At 40.0% G+C, this 20,736-nt stretch overlaps 1 protein-coding gene across 2 annotated transcripts in view; it reads left to right on the top strand.

The window, feature by feature from the left end:
- OPCML (opioid binding protein/cell adhesion molecule like) overlaps positions 1 to 20,736 on the top strand; it is a 472,446-nt gene that overhangs the window by 414,156 nt on the left and 37,554 nt on the right. The window lies entirely within an intron of this gene.

Here is a 20,736-nt window from a genome sequence, read left to right as displayed (position 1 = left end):
CTGAACTACACAAATGCTCCCTGCCCTCATCTCCATGCTTCCACCAGGGGATCCCTTCCTCAATTCAGCAGAATTACCTTTTTAAGAAAATAAATCAGATCAAATCACCCACCTGTTTAAAATCCTAAAATGCCATTTGAGAGCACTTAGCATAAAATTCAAACATCTCCTCTGTACTTGTGCCTTAACTACCCATCTGCCTCACCTCATCTCGTAACTGCCACCCCATCAGACACGGAGACACACACATGCACACACACGCACACACACCTGCCTTTTGTTTGCTCCGCTCTGGTCTTCCCCGCCTGCTTTCCGGTCTTTGTCTATTACACTCACCCCCATGCCAGGGCCCTTGCAGACCTGCCGTCTCAGCCTGTAACGTTCATCCCCTGCAACCGCACATGCTGAACACTTTCTTGGTATTCAGGGTCCACTTTCCCGATTTTTTTAAAGACTAAAGTAGCACTCAATCATTCTCTAATACATCACTTTGTTTCATTTTCATCATCATATAATTTAGTCTTTAATTTCCTACATTTTCCCCATGGCATTTTCTCTTACTTTTGCTTCTAACTCCTCCTACTAGACTATATATTCCATAATAACATGGGTCTTATGTGTCCGATTGATGTATCCCTAGAACTTGGAGCTCAGAGCAGAGTATTTACTCAATATAAGTTTATAAAATAAATAAATTCCAAAAAGACAAATGCAGTAGTCTTGGAATGATTCCATAATTCTGACTTGCTAGCAGGTTTGGGTAGTGGTTATGTTCAATAAGATATAAAAGATAAGTTGATTGGAGTAAAAGTGATAAGTGTAATTCTAGACATCTTGAGTTCAGGTTGCCTGATACGGTGCTGTCAATCTGAAAGGCGGGAGGTTTCTGAGAGGGATATATAGTTTTGAGATTCACCTGTATTTACCATGAATGATCTATTTCTGTGTGAGAATGTCCCCTAAAATTAATCTCAGGAAGAAGAGTTGCTTTACCTTAGGGTCCTTATAGAGCATTCCATAATCCAAAGTACTCTCTTAATTACGTCTTTAGAGCAATGAAGTAATGTTTGGGCAGACACTATAACGTGAAACTACCTCAGTCAATGCTACTTAGGGATATTTAGGAGGTTGTCAGATAGAATCAGTTTTAAAAAGAAGTTAAAGATTCTTAATACTGATTTAGACGTTTTTATTTTTGTGACTGTGACCTAACAATTACAAGTGTTAGATGTTCTTGTAAAGAGATTTTTAGAAATTGTTTCTGAAAAGCAACATAGTAAGTGACAATCACAAATACATACAACTTTATGTGAAACACATCAACCAACATTTTATGCAAACAGGTACCAGTGGTCCAGGGTTTAACTTCTAATCATGGAATCAGAAGAAGGTTGAAAGGGTTAAAATGTGCTGTAGCTAAAATACCAGAATGAAGATGCCGCGCCTTAGAAATTTGTGTTGGGTGGCACATTACTACCTCCAGAGACATGTGAGAGCCTGATATCATGATCCCTGGGAAGACGCGAACTGACCATGGGAGGGCGGTGTGGAGCAACATTTCTAAATTAGTATGTTGGTTTATATCTTATGTATTTTAAATGTGTATGTTCACATAAATTAAATAATTCAATATGAGTATATCAACATTTAATTATTTCATCTACATTTCTAAAAAGTGCCAAAATTCTGTTTTCATTCTCATTCTTTGAACATGTAGATTTGCTTAGGGTCGGGATTGACTTGTCTCATCTTCTGATCTATGCTGTAAGGTGGTAGATAAAACATGAAGAGAATTTTATTGGGAAAAAAAAAGAAATGGGCTGAGGACAGAGTCTAAGGAGCCACCGATGCTAACAGGTAGGCAAAGGGAAAGCAGCCTATATAAAAAACTCCAGAAGGAAGAAAACCAAGAAGACGTAATGATGCTGAACCCAAGAAAAAAAAGACATGTCAAAAAGAAGGGATTTAAATAACAATGATGCTGATGATGATGCCGATGATGATGGAGTGGTCCATGATGTCCTGGACCTTTCCCTGGAGAGAGAGATCAAGGGAAGGCAAGGCTAGAAAGAATTCATTGAATTTATATAGCAGACTACTCATCAACTTGGTCAAGGCAGCTTCAGTGGAGAGACAAGGTCAGAAGCCTGTTGCAAAGGTGTGAAGAACAGAGGGGAAGGGAGAATAGATACAAAATATACCTTATTTTTACAATTTTTGACAGTAGAGGGAAGGAGAACATGTACTTTGCTGAAACGAAGATTTACAGTTTAAGGAGTTGGTTTTATGAGATGAAAACATTGGGCATCTTATAGGTTGAAGAAAGCGAACCAGAAAAAAGCGACCAGCTTAGATACCAAACGAGCAAGGTGCAAGCCGAGAGAGTGAGAGGTTAGAATGAGAGGCCAGATGGGGAGATTAGCTTTCTCAGGATATAGAAAGGTCACCTGGCTCCTGGAATGTATTTACTCAACCTTGGCAAGCACCTTGAAGCCAAGTACCTTGTTCTGAGGTCGTCGGCACTCCTGCCTTGAGAAGCAGGTTGAACAATGAATGGAAGAGTCTGACCTTTGGGTTTAGAATCCTTAATTCTCATTTAGTTGCATAGAACATCATTAGTAAGGTTTGAGAGGGCCTGTGATTTCCACAGTGTTTGTAGTACTTGGCTCCCCTATTGCCTGACCCAGAAGCCCTATGTCACAGCGCTTCCTTGGGGAGATGGAGCGGAAGGCTCCTTCCCCAACTCAATACTCTCCGAGGCTTTCTGGGGTCTGGTGTGCCAGCCTATTAAATGAGAGTGTTAAACTACATCTCTAAAGTCACTTCCAACCCCAACCTTTCATATGTCTGTAAACACTTAACTCGTACGAGGCCTTTAAATAATAAAACAAGGTGGAATATAATTAAGGGGCAAAATGAGCTGTACACACAATTTGTGCTGTGAACAAGTCTTTTTAAGTTGACTAATGTGACATGGTTCTCAAGGAAAAGAAAACTTCAGCATTTTATTTATAGAATTACCCTGATCCAAGTCAGGTCATGGGAATGTAGGGAGGAGGATTGAAAAAAATCCCAGAGCTCATCGTAGATGATACAAATTCTTGATTTTCTTTGTGATGCCGCTGAAGGGAGAGAAAAGACCGAAGCACCAAAGCTGTGGCCTCGAACAGGGTTACAGCTGTCTGAGGCTCAGGTTGTGCCTGCAGACCAGGGAGCCTTCAGCCACCGGAGGGGTCTGTTATCAGCGCTAGCTCAGCAGGCTGAGAAGTAATCCCCAAACACTAACAACAATGGTGCTGCATCTGCATCGCAGGCCAGGTAATGAGTAGTCTTTGAACTGCATCAATGAGATTTTGTTATCCTTTAGTTTTAAACTTCTCAGTCTAGAAGAGTCTTATCTTTTCTTCTTTTTGTTGTTCTGTGGAGCCCTCTCTCCCTCCATAAAGGAAAAGAGATTAGGGGTCCTTTTCTCCTTTCCTTCCTTTTTCAAATTTTAAGCCAAAGCATTATGATGAGCCTCTATAAAAATACACATATGTGCATGCATAATTAAAATTACCTGCCTCAGTTAATTTGATCCAAAATTGCCAAATGTATATTTCTTGCATATTAATGACACAGACCCCAGGCTTTTGAGGGTTATGATCTTTGCGCAGGAGAAGGATTAATCTCCATCTAGACCAGCCCCCGGGGTCTCCTCTTCCAGGAACTTCCTGTGCCGGTTTTGATACATTCTCAGAGACACCTAGTACAAAAGGAGATCCCTGGCCAAAACCAACTGTTTTCACATTGCTGATTCAGTTCAAAAAATTGATCAGTCCTTTCACTGTCTTCCATTTAAAAGCCATTTCTTATTCCAACAGGAGTTAATCGGGCTTCATGTAAGCTTTGTTTTTCATACAGAGTTCCTCGGACTTACTCCCACGTTATCTCCCTGGTCGGTATTTGTCTCTCGTCTAGGAAACCTTCTGCTTGAGTCAGAAAGGGAGGAAGGTCTGGATGGACAGGGAAGGTGGCGTTCTGAGATAACCAGATGGGTGTGCACTGAGGGAGGTCAGATCAAATTCCTCATTCACAAGCAAGGAAAAGACAGGAATGTGAAACATTGACAGGAACATGAAATTAGTTTATGATCAACCTCATATTTTTATTTTTAAAGACATCAATAGGTTAGTGGTGAGAAACCAAACATTTTGTTTTATTAAGAAAAGTGTTTGGAAAAGTTCAAGATGAATTTCAAAAGAAGTCAAACATAAAAATAAAATTTTTAATTATAGGAGATATTTTTATAAGCTGCTGTTTTGGAATAGCTTCTTAAGCAAGGCTCAAAATGCAAAAGTTACAAAAAAAAAGCATTGATAGATTTGGCAATTTTTTCCCAATTACAGTTGACATCCAATATTATTTTATATTAGTTTCAGGTTTACAGTCTAGTGGTTAGAAAATTATATAATTTGCAAAGTGATTCGCCTGATATTTCAAGTACCCTCCTGGCACCATACGTAATTATTACAATATTATTGACTATATTCACTGTGCTCTACATCCCTGTGACTATTTTGTAACTACCAATCTGTACTTTTCTTACTCTTGTGAACTTTTCACCTAGGCTCCTGACCTCTCTCCCCTCTGGCAAATATCAGTCTCTGTATCCTTCAATCTGTTTCAATTTTCTTTGTTCATTTATTTTGTTCTTAAGATTTCACATGCAAGTGAAATTATATGATATTTGTCTTTCTCTTCCTGACTTATTTCACTTAGCATAATACCCTCTAAGTCCATCCAAACTGTCACAAATGGTAAGATTTCATTCTTCTCCATGACAAAGTAACACTGCATTATATACATGTACCGCAGCTTTTTCTAACCACTCATCTATTGATGTGCACTTGGGATGCTTCCATAGCTTGACTACTGTAAATAACGCTGCAATAAACATAGGGGTTCATGTGTTTTTCCAAATTAGTGTTTTATGTTTCTTCACATATATATCCAGAAGTAGAAATGTTAAGTTTATCAGGCATTTCATTTCTTAAATTTTTGGGGAAATTCTACACTGTTTTTTATACCGTCCATACTAATCTGCATTCCCAACATTAGTACACAAATGTTCCCTTTTCTCCACATCCTCCCTAACACTTGCTGTTTGTTCACTTATTGATTTTTTTTTTACTAAGAAGTTTTTTAATGGTGAACTCCTACATGAATCAAAAATAAATATTCTATAAGATGAATTTTTAAGCAACTAATTCATTTCTTCTATAAAATACGATGTTCAATTATGAGTTTGTCCTTAACTAAAAGTACTCCTATTTTGCTCATTATTTAAGCAATAATTTTATAGGTGCACACTAATTTATTTATGGAACATTTATACAAAGTATTCCATCATTATTTTTTCAAACAGGTTCTCTATCCCTTCTTCATCCTCTTCTCTTTCTGGTATCCCTATTATATGGATATTATTACGTTTCAAGTTGTCCTGCATTTCCCTCAATGTCTCTTCATTCTTTTGGAGTCTTTTTTTATTTTCTTGCTCTTTCTGGGAGCTTTTTTCTACCTTGTCCTCCAGCTTGCTGATTCAGTCCTCGGCTTCATCTAGCCTACTTTTGATTCCTTCTACTGTATTCTTCAATTCAGAAATTGTGTTCTTCATTTCCTCTTGTCTCTTATTGATAGTTTATATGTCCTTTTTCATGCTGATATAGTTTGCAGTAAGTTCCTCATAGTTTCCCTGTAGCTTTTTGTAATTATCTCTGAGCTCACTGAGTTCATTGAGCTTCCTTAGAACCGTTGTTTTGAACTCAATATCTGATAGTTTACTTGCCTCTATTTCATTTAATTCTCCTTCTCGGGATTCCTCCTTTCCCTTCGAGTGGGGCATATTTCTTTGTCTTCCCATTACTTGTGAGACTCTTCTTTTTTGTTTCTGCTTCTTAAGTTGATTTGTCTTGATTTTCTGACTTTGTGGTGTGAACTTCTATGATAGGAGACTGCTGTTTTTACTTTCTGGATCTCCCTCTGATGATGTCAGGTGTTGTCCCTGTCTGAACTTAGGCAGTCTGTTCGAGATTTCCAGGAATCTACTGTTCGTGGCTGTCTCCTTCAGCTGTTAATCTAGTCACTCTGCACTCAGCAGGCTGGCTTAGACAGCTCAAGGTGGGGCAGAGTCCTTCCTGGCAGTGGGTTATTGGGTCCTTTCATGCTGCTGCCATATGGGGGAGGAGTAAGCTCTGGGATCCCGCTGGCTATTCTCCCCATTCTCTCCCCAAAGCCTCTGTGTCTAGTCTCTCCTCAAGTGTCACCAGACCTCTCTTCACCCTCTTTAGCCAGGGATCTACTCTCTGTGGCTGCTACTCTACACTCAGCAGGCAGCTTAGACAGCACAGGGTGGGATGGAATCCCACCTGGGGGCGGGGCTATTGGGTCCTCTGACGCTGCTGCCTCTCAGAGGGAGTGGTCCCTGCATGAGCAAGATGGCTGCTGCCGCCTGGGGGATGAGTCAGCACTGAGATCCTGCCAGCTACCCTCTCAGTTCTCTCCCCAAAGCCTCCTTCCCCAGTCTCTCCTCAGGCATCTCTAGCTCACTCTGCCCCCACCTTTGCTGGAGACCAGGGTAAGTGGCTGCAAAAAAAAATTTATGCGTTGGACCTTTAAACAGTTCTTTGCATCTCCAGCTTCCTGTCTCTAGCAGAGAGCAACCCTGACGATTTTTGCAGCTGGCTGTTTTCTGTGTATTTTTTGGGCTCTGGTGCTATAGGCTGGAGATCCCCACTTTTGGTTTAGACCCTGCTCTTCTCAGGGGGATCCCACTAGCCATTTCAATATCCTTCTGGTGCTGCTGGTGGTGGGTGCCCCACCTGCATTTTTGAGTCTCTACCGCACTCCTTACCAGTTAGATTGCACTAAAGCTGATTCTTCTGTCTCCGAGGTTACAAGGCTCCTCTCTCGCTATTGTCCATTTGTTTGTTCCAGGTGATTTCTCCACAATTTAGTTATAATTCCAGGTTGGCCCTGGGAGGAAGTCAGTGTGAATTCCACCCACTCCTCCACAGTCTTGATTCCCCATTTATTGATGATAGCCATTCAGACAGGTATGAGCTGATATCTCACTGTGGCTTTAATTTGCATTCCTCTGATGATTATTGACCTCGAGCATCTTTTCACGTGTCTGTTGGCTGTCTGCATGTCCTCTTTGGAGAAGTGTCTATTCAGATTGTCGGCCCATTTTTTAATTGAATGGTTTGCTTTTTGATGTTGAGTTGTTTATATATTAATATATAATATATAAATATATATATTGAATATTAATCCCTTATCAGTTGTATCATTGGTGAATATGTTCTGACATTCAGTAGGTTTTCTTTTCATTTTATTGATGATTTCCTTCCTGTGCAAAAACTTTAGTTTGATGTAGTCCTATTTGCTTATTTTTTTATTTTGTTTTCTTTGCCCAAGGAGATATATCAGGAATAGCATTGCCAAAACAAATGTTAGAGAAATGTCTGCTTTCTTCTAAGTGTTTTATGACTTCTGGTCGTACATTTAAATAGTTAATCTATTTTGACTTTCTTCTTGTATAGTGTAATAAGGCAGTGATATAGTTTCTTTTCTTTTCCTTTTATTTATTTATTTTTTTGCATGTATCTCTTCAATGTTTTCAGCATTTGTTAAATAGACTGTCTTTACCCTATTGTATGTTCTTGGCTCCTTTGTCATATGTTGGCATAGATTTATTTCTCTGCTTTTGTTTTGTTCCATTGATCTGTGTGTCCATTTTTATGCCAGTACCATGGTGTTTTGATTACTATAGACTTGTAGTATAGTTTGATATTAGGTAGCATGACACCTCCAACTTTATTCTTCTTTCTCAAGATTACTGGGCGTACTCGAGATCTTTTATGTTTCCACATACATTTTTGGATTATTCTTGTTTGTGAAAAAATGTCAATGGTATTTTATTAATTATTGTATTAAATTTGTAGATTGCTTTGAGTACTATGAATATTTTTATGATGTTAATTCTTTCCATCTATGACAATGATATATACTTCCATTTATTTGTGGCTCCTCTAGTTTCTTTCTTTGGTGTCTGGTCATTTTTAGAGTATGGGTCTTTTACTTCCTTGGTTAAATTTATTCCTAAATATATTTTTATGCAATTGTAATTGGGATTGTTTTCTTAGTTCTTCTTTCTGATAGGTCATTATTGGTATATAAAAATCCAACCAATTTCTGAATATTTATTTTGTATTCTACTTTACTGAATTTCTTTATCAGTTTGAGTAGTTTTTTTGACAGAATTTTTAGGGTTCTCTATATATCATGCCATCTGCAAATAATAATAGTTTTATTTATTTTCCAATTTGGATGCTTTTTATTTTTTCTTGTCTGATTACTATGTTTAGAACTCCCAGTACCATATTGAATGAGAGTGGAGAAAGCAGATATTTCTGTCTTTTCCTGATGTTAAAGAAAATGCTCCCCCCTCCCAGTATAATGTTAACTGAGGGTGTGTCATGTATGACCTTTATTATGCTGAGGTATGTTCCCACAATTCCCACTTTGCTGAGAGGTTTTTATTTTTTTAATCATAATAAATGGGTGATGGATTTTGTCAAATCCTTGTCTGTATATATTAATATGATCATATGATTTTTCACCCTTCATTTGTTTATGTGATATATTACATTTGATTTTCAGTTATTGAACCAAGCTTGCATCACAGGAATAAATCCCACTTGATTGTTGTGTATGATTTTTCAAATTAATTGTTTAATTCAGCTTGCTAATATTTTGTTGAAAAGTTTTGCATTTATGTTCATCAGGAATATTGGCCTATAATTTTCTTTCTTTGTAGTATCTTTATCCGGTTTTGGAATTAGGATAGTGCTAGCCTCATAAAATGAGCTTGGGACTCTTCCCTACTCCTGAGTTTTTTGGAAAAGTTTAAGAAGGATAGATGTTCTTTCTTCAAATGGTTGGTAAAATTCCCCTCTAAAGCTGTCTGTTTCATAACTTTTGCTTGTTGGGATTTTTTTTTTTATATCATTTCAATTTTGTTGGTTATAATTGGTCTGTTCAGATTTTCTGTTGTTGTTTTGTATTAAGTCTGGGAAGATTGTGTGTTTCTAGGAATTTATCCATTTCTTGCAGATTGTCCAATTTGCTGGTATTTAATTGCTCATAGTATTTTTTTATATTCTTTTGTATTTTAGTAGTGTCAGTTGTTACTTCTCTTTCATTTTTATTCTACTTATTTAGATCTTCTCTGTTTTTGTCTGATGCACCAGTTAAACTTTTATCAATTTTGCTTATCTTTTCAAAGAACCAGTTCTTGGTTTCATTGACCTTTTGTTTTTATGAGCTCTATTTTGTTTATTTTTGCTCGATTTTTATTATGTACTTCCTTCTACTCATTTTGGGCTTTGTTTGTTCTTCTTTTTCTGGGCCCTTTTTGTGTAAGCTTAGATTGTGTAATGGAGATTTTCCTTGGTTTTTGAGGTAAGCCTGTATCACTATGAATTTCCCTCTTTGGGCCACTTTCACTGTGTTCTACCGATTTTTGGTGGTTGTATGTTCATTTTTATTTGTTTCAAGGTATCTTTTGATTTCTTCTTTGATCTCATTGTTAACCTGTTCATTGTGTAGTAACATGTTATTGAGCCTCCATGTGTTTATGTGTCTTTCAGTTTTTCTCTTGTAATTGATTTCTGGTTTCATCCCATTGTCATTCAAGAAGATGTTTGATAAGATTTTAATCTTTTTAAATTCATGTACACTTGAAAATACGTTATATTCTGCTGCTTTGGGGTGAAATACTCTAAAAATAACAATTAATTTTACCTGGTCTAATGTGTCAAGGCTGCTGTTTCTTTTTTGATTTTCCGTCTGGAACATCTACCCATTGATGTCAATGTTGGTGTCAAATTTCCGTACTATTGACTGACTAACTGCCAATCTCTCCCTTTACGTCCATCAGGATTTGCTTTGTATATTTAGGTGTCCCTATGTTGAACGCATAAATGTTTGCAAGGGTTATATGCTCTAATTGGATTGATTCCTTTATAATTATGTGATGTCCTTCTTTTTCTTATTATAGCCTTTGTTTTAAAGTCTATTTTGTCTGATATTAGGTATTGCTATCCCAGCTATTTTTATTTCTCTTTGCATAAAATATCTTTTCCCATACATTTCCTTTCAATCTATGTGTGTCTTTAGATCTGAGGTGGATCTTTTGCAGATAACATATATAAGGGTCTTGTTTTCTTATCCTTTGATTGGCATATTTAAGTCATTTACATTTAAAGTGATTATGGACAGGTATGTATCTATTGCCATTTTATTCTTTATAATTATGTTTGCTGGGGTTTTTTTTTTTTCCTTTCTTAAAGAAGACCTTTAATACTTCTTGTAATACTAATTTGGTTGCAATGAACCTCCTTTAGTGTTTTCCCATCTTGGAAGCTCTTTATTTCTCCTTCAATTTTAAATGAAAACCTTGATGAACAGAGTAGGCTTGATTGTAGGTCCTTGCTTTTCATCACTTTGAATATTTTGTACCAATCCCTTCTAGTTTGAAATATTTCTGTTAAGTCATTAACTGACAGTCTTATAGGTGACCCCCTGTGGCTGTCTTTCTCTTCCTGCTTTTAAGATTCTCTCTTATTTAACCTCTGCCATTTTAATTATGATGTGTCTGGGTGTGGACCTCTTTTGGTCCATCTTATTTGGGACTCTCTGCACTTTTTGAATTTCTGTGTCTTTTTCTTCACCAGGTTAGAAAAGTTTTCAGTCATTATTTTTTCAAATAAGTTCTCGATTTCTCTCTCTCTCTCTCTCTCTCTCTCTCTCTCTCTCTCTCTCTCTCCCGGTATACCTTTGATGTGGATATTGTTATGCTTGATGTGGTCCCAGAGTTCTCATAAACTATCCTCATTTTTTTTCCTGCTCTGATTGGGTGTGTTCTGCTACCTTGTCTCCAAATTGCTGATTTGATCATCTGTTCTATCTAATCTGCTGTTGGTTCCTTTTAATGTATTCTTCATTTAAGTTATTGTATTTTTTATTTATGACTTTTCTATGGTTTATATGTCCTTTTTAATACTGTTGAATTTCTCACTAAGTTCCTTGAGCATCCTTATAACCATAACTTTGAACTCAGTATATGGTCATTTGTTTGCCTACATTTAATTTAGATCTGTTTCTGAAGATTTGTCCTATTCTTTCATTTGGGACATGTATTTTTGTTACTTTATTTTAGCTGCCACTCTGTGTTTGTTTCTATGTATTCGGTAGATCTCATAAGTATCTCAGCCTTGCTAGGGTGCCCTTATGTATTTAGTGTCATGTGGGGCCCAGTGGAGCAGTCTCCCTGACCCCATGATCCAGGAGCTCTAGGATAGTCCCTTGTGGGGATTATGTGTACCTTTCTGTTGTAGTTGAGCCTTTATTAATGTTGGCATATCTGTGGGTAGGGTTGACCCTTGGGCTGGCTGGATATGAACATTAACTACCACCACAGTGTATATGGTTACTGTGCAGGGGCTGACCCGTGAAGCAGAATTCACCCCAGCAGCATTTGACGTCTGCTAAGACCTCCCTTTGGGTGTGCTGCTTGTGGAACTAATCAGGTTATGCTCTACTGTGGTCTGAAGCCAGCCAGCAAATAAGCTGGTTCTGGGGGCTCTAGTGAGGGACTTGGGTGCAGTTTAATGTCAGATGCTGCCTGTGACTGGCCCTGGACTACCTGTTAGAAGCTTCAAAGTGATCCATGCTTGGTAGTTTCCTGTGCTGAATGTGGATGTGTATGGGAAGGGCTAAGCTGAGTACTGAGGCTGGCTGCCACCAGTACCAGGCTTGAGTCAGGTCAGAAAAAGACCCACCACACCTCATGACTGGCTGCCACCTGCCTGATAGCCATTAGGCTCAGACACTGAGAGAGCCTCAGATGGTATCAGACGGTATGGTGAGTTGTGTGAAGCAGGTTCTCAGTGAGTCAGGTAAAGGCGAGTGGCGTTCACCAGGTTAATACAGATTCAAACTTCGCTCCAGTGCTAGGTGTGAGGCCACTCAGCAAAAGTCTCAGGGTACACTGTGGCCAGCTGGCACCCACCTGGAGCTTATGGATTTTGTGAGGAGCAGAGTCTCAGGGAGTCATCAGGGTAGAGTTATTAGAGGTCATGATTTGACTGTGTGGAGGGAGGGCTTAACACAGGAAAAGATAGTGCCTGTCAGGCATGTGGTAGGATGGCCTGCAACAGACAGCTATACAACTCCATTTATCTGTGTACCTCTGGCATCCCCGAAGCTTGACTAGAATTCCTGAAAAGGGAATGTGTGTGTGTGTGTGTGTGTGTGTGTGTGTGTGTGTGTGTGTGTGTATTGTTTTTAAGGAAAACTGCAATGGGGACCCAGACTGGTTGCTGCTGACAGCATCTGCAGCCTTATGAAAGTTGGGTAGGGAGGGGCCTCGGTGGGTCATCAGGGCAGAGCTAGTGTAGCGGCAGAGGCTAATGCCACGTGGAGGGAGTGCTTGACCCAGGAAAGATGGCATCATGAGCAGTGTGGGAGAGGGACTCAGCACAGGGACATTGGTGGTGCCCCTCCAGCTCTCTCCCTGAAGCCACACAACTCAGTCTCTCCCTGTTTAACTCTGTTGTTTTCTGAGCCACTACCCCTCCACCAATGCCCAGGGTGAGTGTCTGTGAGTGAGTTTTTGTGTGGGCCCGTTGAGAGGGTGACTGTTTTCCCAGCAGCTTTCCATATCAACGGGGGGGCAGAATCCCATTCCCCCTACCCGATTTCCACAGTCAGATGTTATGTAGCCTCCTCTTCCCAGCACTGGTGCTCTGGGCTCAGGAACCTAATGTGGAGGTGAGGGAGGTGAGACCCTTGCTTCTCAGGGGGGACCTCTGCAGCTGGGATATCCCTCCATATTCTCTACTGCCACACATGGGTGTGGGGTCAGCATCTTTTGTGTCTCTGCCCCCTGCCAGTCTTGACATTGCTTCTTCTGTTTATCCTTAGTTATAAGACTGCTATTCAGCTAGTACTGAGATGCTTGTTCAAGCTGATTATTCTATAACGTAGTTTTCATTTTGATGTGGTCATGGCAGAAGGTCAGTGCAACTTCCATCTACTTCACTATCTTGTACTCATCTTAGATTTGGCAACATGAAAATGTATTACAGAGAAAGACCAACTCCTTAGTGAAATCAAAACATACACAGCCATCTAGAAGAAAATATCCTCAATATACAAGAGGAAAAAATAACCATAGACAGGATATAAACAGAAATCTCATAAATCCAATATTAGAAAAAAGACATTCCAATATAAAAAGGGTACATAATTAGAAAATATCTAATAAACAATGTAAATGCATAATGAATACAGAAGGATAGTTTATTTTAATAAAATTAAGGCATTACAAATTATGACAAGGAAATATTTTAAAGCAATAGAACTGGCAAAATTTAAGGAGATAAAGGCCATTGCCTGTGGACAGGGTTAAGGAGCCAGGCACCCTCATGAACCACAGGTGACAGTAAACTTCGTAAGCCCAAGGTAGGCCAAGTTGGCAGCATCGATCAAATTTTGAGCATTGCTAAGAATCTTTTCTAAAGAAATTTCTGTAATATGATCAAATAGAGTTGTAGAGGGCTGTTTGTGGAAACATAGTTAATTTAGAAAAATTAGGAACAATCTAAATACATATGAAGAGGGGAACATTTATAAATTATGGAATGCATTTTATACAGCCAATAAGAATAAGGAATAGCCATTCAGACGTGGAAAGATATGTCGTGAAAAAGTTGCAGACTAATAAGCACATTAGTATCCCATTAACATAAAATAAAAATACTAATGTGTATATACGCATGCTTCTACATGTGTAACTGTACAGAAAAAGTAATATTAGAATGTACCGTAAATTGTGAACCCTGCTTGCCTCTGAGGATGGGAATGTGGAGAGAGTAGTTCTAAATAGGGACTACTTCTACTACAACACACTTCTTCATGGTTTGAATATTTTATTGATAAATCTACTCTATTAACAGTATAACAGGAAAGAAAGAAAATATATAGGTCCCTGTCATACAATTAATTTATTATTAATAAATAGAGGAATTTATACTGTATCAAGTTAATTTGGAAAATCTGAGAAAGCATCAGTGTTAATTTTCCCAGGGGAAAAAAAAAAGTTAGGTAAGGCAAGAGCCATCAAAGGAAGAAATAACTAGGGAAAATACAGATAACATGATTAATGGAAAAACCTATTTATTCATTCATTGATCCAAAAAATAAGCATAAGGCAACTTTATGAGCACTAGAGATACAGCAATGAAGAAAGCCAAATTCTTGCCCTTATGGGGCTTACATTCTAGTGGCTAGGGGTTGGTGGCAGGGCAGGGGGCTGGTGGGTGGGTCAGCCAGTAAACAAGCAACCATGTATAATGTGAATGGTGTGGAACCCTCTGATTGATATGGGTAAGGTAAGGAGGCTGAGTGTACAAAAGTGGAGATTTGTGATTTAGTGGGGTAAGTCAGCAAAGGCCCCCTTCTGAGCAGAAAACTGAAGGAGGAAGCAAGCACTTTCTGGAAGAACTTTCCAGACAGGGAATACCACAGGTCTTGAAAGGGGAACCTTCTTTGTGTGTTGGAAATGCAAAGTAGGAAAGAGTGATAGGAGTTCAGGGAAATGAGGAGGGGATTGGGAGATTAATGAAATGTATTTTGTTTATGTGCCAAGTCATTTACATGAATTACAAACATTATTTAATCTTCCAAACTCCAGGGAGTTGATAATAACATTTCCACATTCAGGATGAAGACACTGGATCTCAAAGCAATTATTTGCCCAGGCTGCATGGCCAAGCTCTATTTGAACTTGGCTCTCTTTGGATTTGGGAAATAGACCCAGATCTAGAACCATAGAACCTAGGCCTGTCTGCATTTCAGCAACCATGGAAGGAGAGTTTGCAGGACAGAGGCCCATAGTCTGTATTTTTAAAATGTACCTGAATTGTATAGGTGATTGAACATCCAAATTTAGGAACTAAATACCCGCTCTAAGCTTGCCAGTGGCAGGTGAGAAAACAGACACCCTCAAAGGTCGAGCAGTCCAGGTGTCATTCCCCAGTGAGGCCGAGTGGGGCTCAAGGCTAGGTCTCCTGACATTCGGAGCTCCTCAAACTCTGAAGTGCAGCAGAGCAGGCTCCTCAGAGGGCAGTGCACCTCAGAATCGTCTGGGGTCCTGCCCACCTGCAGAGGCTGTTCCACACACCTGGGGCATCAGCACATTATGGTGTTTGAGTCAGCTTCCTAAAGACTCCAGTACTGCTGGCCAGGGACCACACTAAGTAGCGGCAACTTAGTCTCCTGGAGAGCTTGTTAGAACCACCGGGGCCTCAACCCTAGGGATAGAAGTAGTGTTTGTGTGAGTGAGTGATAGTGTGGGAGAAAGATGGCGGTGAAGGAGAGAACACGGGAAGAGGAGGAAATGAACTGATGTGGGTTGAAGGTGTCATGAGGTTCCCAATGCTCACCTCCTAGATTATATTTACACAGAAGCGGTGAGGAGAAAGTGAAGGCAACCATGCCGGTAACTCAAGTAAAATCTCCCTAAGCTTTTGCTTCCCTGATCTGGATGAGTCGGGTACTTGATTAATCCAGGTCATTGGTATGGGGGAGGTTCTTTACTTACTTCCTGCACCGGTGCCCCTGGATGGACACTGCTTCAGCAGGTGAGGAGCGTGTCCGCGGACTTGTTGAAACTGAGCCCTCCTTTCTGGAGCCCTGGCATTTTACCAACATTGCTACCCCAGTCCCTCCCTCTATGCCGCCTTCAGGGACAATTTCTAGTGGCAAATTCGAGCACTGCTTTCCAGCAAAGCCTAATTGTCCAGGCCTGACCACTGGCCACCCTCTCTCTCTCTCTCTCTGGAAATTCACTTTACTGCCATGAATTACACGCTGGCCAAAGAGATGGGTCAGATGGATTCAGGTGTATCATCTGAATCACTGGATGCCCAGGTTTTCTTCCCTTCCAAAGAGGTAAGGCCACAGTGTCATTGACATTGTGTTCTCGCGGGGTCTCGGCAGAGGAACCTGCTCTCAGGGCCGTCAACAAGGAGGCTGTGGCCAGGAAACAGAACTGACTGCGTTGTGTAAATGTCACCAATTGTCATCTCTCCTCCAGTGCTGCTAGCTCCCGGCTCAGGAGGACTGAGGGGCAGAGGTCGCTTTCAAGGTCCTTGAACACCCAGCTTCCTGGGCTCTCCTGGGAGGGCTCTAATTCTCAGAAAGGCTGAGATTTCCTGTTGCACAGCTAGTTCGGGCAGCCTTAGGAGAGAGGGCACAGCGGGCAGCTCAATTCCAGGACGAGAGCTGTGACTCACCTTGCTTCTCCTTTGGTCCACTCCGAGTCCTCCTGTCTGTCGTTAATCTCACTCAGCCCTGCTGCCCATCTATCAAGTAGGATAAGTAATCCTGCCTAATTTCACGGCTTTTTATTTAATTACTCAGGTGCTTTGTTTATCCATCATCTGAAATGAGCTAGTCCATACAAGAAGACATCTAAATAAAGCCCCAAAGCAATTTTTAATGCTTTAATTATCGTCATGGAGATATTTCTCAGGGATTCTTTCTAAGAGAAATATGTTCCCATCTAGACGTCTTAGGCATGGTATATTTGATATTTTTAACCTTGATTTGATGACTCAAGGTCATTATTGTAAACAGCGCTTATGGGACAGGGCTGAGTTTCAATGATACTTGCTGAAACTATTGAAGTGCATGGCTATTTGCTTCTGTGAAATATGGCCCCCAGTTGCTATGCTTTTGAGTTGACGTGCCTACTTTTTATAGTTTTTTCTTATTTTCCCTTGCTGTCAGGAAACCAGTCATCAATTTTTGCGGCTGAGATTTTATTTATCTTTAGTCAACAAATGTCTTCCTCCCAAAGTCTCTGCCCTTTCTACCTTAGCACATCTGTTTCTATCTTGGCAATGGTCCTCAAAGTGTAGTTTATTGATCCCGTGAAACACTGATCCCCAAGACCCTTTCATGGGGACTATAAGGTCAACACTATTTTCATAGTAATAGTAAGACATTATTTGCTTTTTCCAATACACTGCCATTTGTTCTAATGCTACAAAGGCGGACGTGGGTGTACACGGTAGAGTCCTGGCACCAATCATTTCACCATAATCGAACTCTGCTGATCTTCGCTGTAGTCCTCACCACCACACACACACCATAAAACAAATAACGAGAAAACAAACTAATTAAGTAATCAATAATCCTAATCCTTAAGGATGTTCTTGTTGAGGCCACAAAATTAATTTTTTTACATTTTGACACTTGAATGCATGACTTTTCAATATTGTGTGAAATGAAATGGGATTATGCACAAAGTACAGTACTTTGTCAAGGAAAAATCACTCGTTACATTGTTTGAGTTGTGAGCTAAAGTAGCTCCCCCTCACTTTTTTCAGATAATAGCACTTTTATTGAAAGAACAGTTTACAGAGAAACTATGGTGATTCACACTTGGTTAAGGGGCAGGTATCTTCTTAAAAATGAATAATGTGAGTCAGTCACTTGGAGAAAAACAACTAACAGAATCTGTCACCAAAAAACAAAATTGAACTCTCAAGCTGAGATTAGAATTTTGGGAGAATTCTATCTGTATTTGCTATCATGAGTTTGACAGGTCCCCATTACCTGAAGATTTTTCTGATGAAATGGATGGTAATATTAAGAGATGTGATTTTTACTCATTCTGTATAATAAAATAGGTCAACGTTTGAAAGAGCTACATATATCAGTGAATGTAAATTTTCTCAATAACCAATGATATTCCAAAATGATGCATAGATAAAAGAGACAGTCAGAGGGAAAGATAGGACAGTGGATTTTAAAGTAACAGGATACAAATGTTCCCTTGCCCATGTGGTTTTGTATTGAAATTAAACTTTAAGAAACTACCACTTAACAAATTCTAGTGTACATCAAATAAGAGTATCTGCAATTATCAGAAAAGGCTACTAAAATATTTTCTTTTCTGCCTATATCTCTGTGTGAGGCTACATTTTCTTTACATGCTTCAACCACAACAACCTATCACACCAAATTTAGTACAAAAGCAACTTTGGAAATCTGTCTTCAGTTAAGGCAGAAATGGGCGATATTTGTCAAAACATAAAAACCCTTCTTACTTAACTTATCTTTGGGAAAATACTTATTTTCCATAGAAATATGTTACTTATGCTAAAATGCAATGAGTTTCTTACTATTTTAAAACAAATCATTAAATATTTAAAAGTTTTTTGTTTATTTTCTAATATGGTAAATGTCAATAAATATAATGTAGAAAAGCAAATTCTCTGGGTTTTAATAATTTTTTAAGTGTCAATGGGTCCTGAGACCAAAAAGTTTGAACAGTGCTGTATTATAGTAATTGATTAACTCTTTCTCTCCACGTGCCCATGCACCCCACCCCTTAATGACATTTGGTCAAGGACAGACTACATACCTGTGGTGATCCCATAAGATTATCAGGAGCTGAAAATCCCTATCACCTAGTGATGTCAGAGCCACGGCAACATCCTAGCACAGCGTTACTCATGTGATTGTGGTGATGCTGGTCTGAACAAACCCACTCTGCTGCCTGTCCCATAACAGTACAGCCCGTCCAATGCGGTAGAGCACACAATATTCGAAAATGCTAATATATGACTGTGTTACTGGTTTAAGTATTTGATTTACTGTACTTTTTTATGTTAGAGTGTACTCTACTTATAGAAAAGTTTGCTGTGGAACAAAATGTTGTGTTATGCTGACGCAGCCTCATTCATTTCATGTTTGCTACGTCTCTTGATCACATCAGGTTCTCTTGTGCTTGATTTAATTTCATGCTGTTTTGTACAGCAAACTGATATACATGTTTGTAGCCCAGCAGCAATAAACTAGGCCATACAGTGTAGGAGGGCAGTAGGCTAGACCATCCAGGTTTGGGTAAGTGCCTTTCATGATGTTTGCACAAAGACGAGGTTGTCTACGGATGCACTTCTCAGAACATCCCCGTGGTTAAGGGGCATCTCATTGTGTATCACTCATTATTGCCTCAGAGCCTCACCACAGTCAGGCAAGGAAAGCTGATGGGGAATTACTCTCATCATCTTGCTGCAGGGGAAACCAAGGCATCATTTCATTGTCAGCCTTGATTAGAATCCATATTTTGTAGCCATAGGTCGTGGTGTGTTACCTACCCTCCAGTTGGCCCTGAGAAGGGGCATTAACCAGATCTATGCCATTTTGGTCTGATCTGAGTGTATGTCCAGCCTGAAGGGCTCTTTTCTGAGTCTTGCATGCTCTTTGATGCACAGATTGTATGCCATCTTTTTTTTTTTTTTTTTTACCTAAACACCTTTTTCTACTCAATACCACCACTGCCACATCCCCAAGCCTCATTCCTGGCTCCCCTAGTCCGCTGATTAAGTGAGACCTGACCTGAGAGGCTCCCTGCTGACTACCCAGGATAGAACTGCTCATTCTCAGAGCTCTCCGGCCTCCCCAGCTGGCCCGGCGCTTTGCCTACCAGCTCTCCTCACTGCACTCGTAACCCCTAAGTACCCACGCCACTCGCTGTCTGCCTCCAGGCCTGGAGCTGTGCTTGGTGTGAAGGATAGCTGTTGATGAAGGAATGGATGTCTTGAGATGTTTAGGATATTCTTTGGAATCTGTGTTCTTGTCAGATAATACCCTCCAAGAGAACTTCTGGACAGCACTATAGGCGTGCGTCACGACACTCCTCCAAGCAGCACAGCGGTGATCGTCCTGCTGCTCTGGAGGGAGGAGAATGTGGGGTTCAGAGATGCACTATTTCCTAATGGTATGACCCTCTCAAGCACCAGTTCTGAGCCTCAGGTTCCTAAACTATTGCAAAAGTCTGGTTGTTTTCCATAGTAAGCAGTCTCTGAGACTCAGATAGGAAGTAGTTTCTATTTTTTCTTTTTCTTTTTCTCTTGAGAGGGGGGAAAGGAGGGAGAGAGAAAGGGAAAGAAACATTAATGTGAGAGAGAAGCAGCAATCAGTTGCCTCTTGTAACCACCCCAACTGGGGGTCACACCGGCAATCTGAGATGTGCCCTGACCAGGAATCGAACCAGCCACTTTTTGCTTTGTGGCATGATGCCCAACAAACTGAGCCAACTGGTCAGGGCATGAGATGTGAGGTTTATTGGGAGGTTTTTCAGAAACAACAACCGTGTAAGGGCATGAGCAAGCAGGTCAGGCAGCCGGGAAAGTTGAACTGAACGGCAACGAGTCATGGAATGCATGCTGCCCTGGAATGGGGCACGCGGTTGGGCAGGACCGCTGTCACCCCAGTTCCCCGGAGAAGCTCAGCAGACAGCACTGCAGACAGCTGAAGGGGTGAGCGTGTCGGTCCAGAGGAGAGGTCTGGACAGGCACGCCACGGCAGGTACATAGAAAGTGAAACAGGGAACTTAAGGCAACTGTTTTTCACACAGTAATTACTTAATACATTTAATTGTTGTTACTGTTGCCCTGATATTTCTTCACAGTCATTATTACTGTCTGGTTATATTTGTTATTTATTAGTTATCTAATTACTAACTGTTCTTCACTAGAAGACAGGAATTTTGTATTATTTGCTACAGCATTGTCAGTAATTAACCAGTCCCTGGAACATACTGGACACTCAGTA

This window comes from Pteronotus mesoamericanus, unplaced genomic scaffold, assembly GCF_021234165.1.
Source record: "Pteronotus mesoamericanus isolate MK-2021 breed Mesoamerican mustached bat unplaced genomic scaffold, CSHL_Meso_final contig_53, whole genome shotgun sequence".
NCBI classification, from domain to species: Eukaryota; Metazoa; Chordata; class Mammalia; order Chiroptera; family Mormoopidae; genus Pteronotus; species Pteronotus mesoamericanus.
Note: the sequence above shows the minus strand (reverse complement) of the source record. Positions and strands in the feature narration are given on the sequence as shown.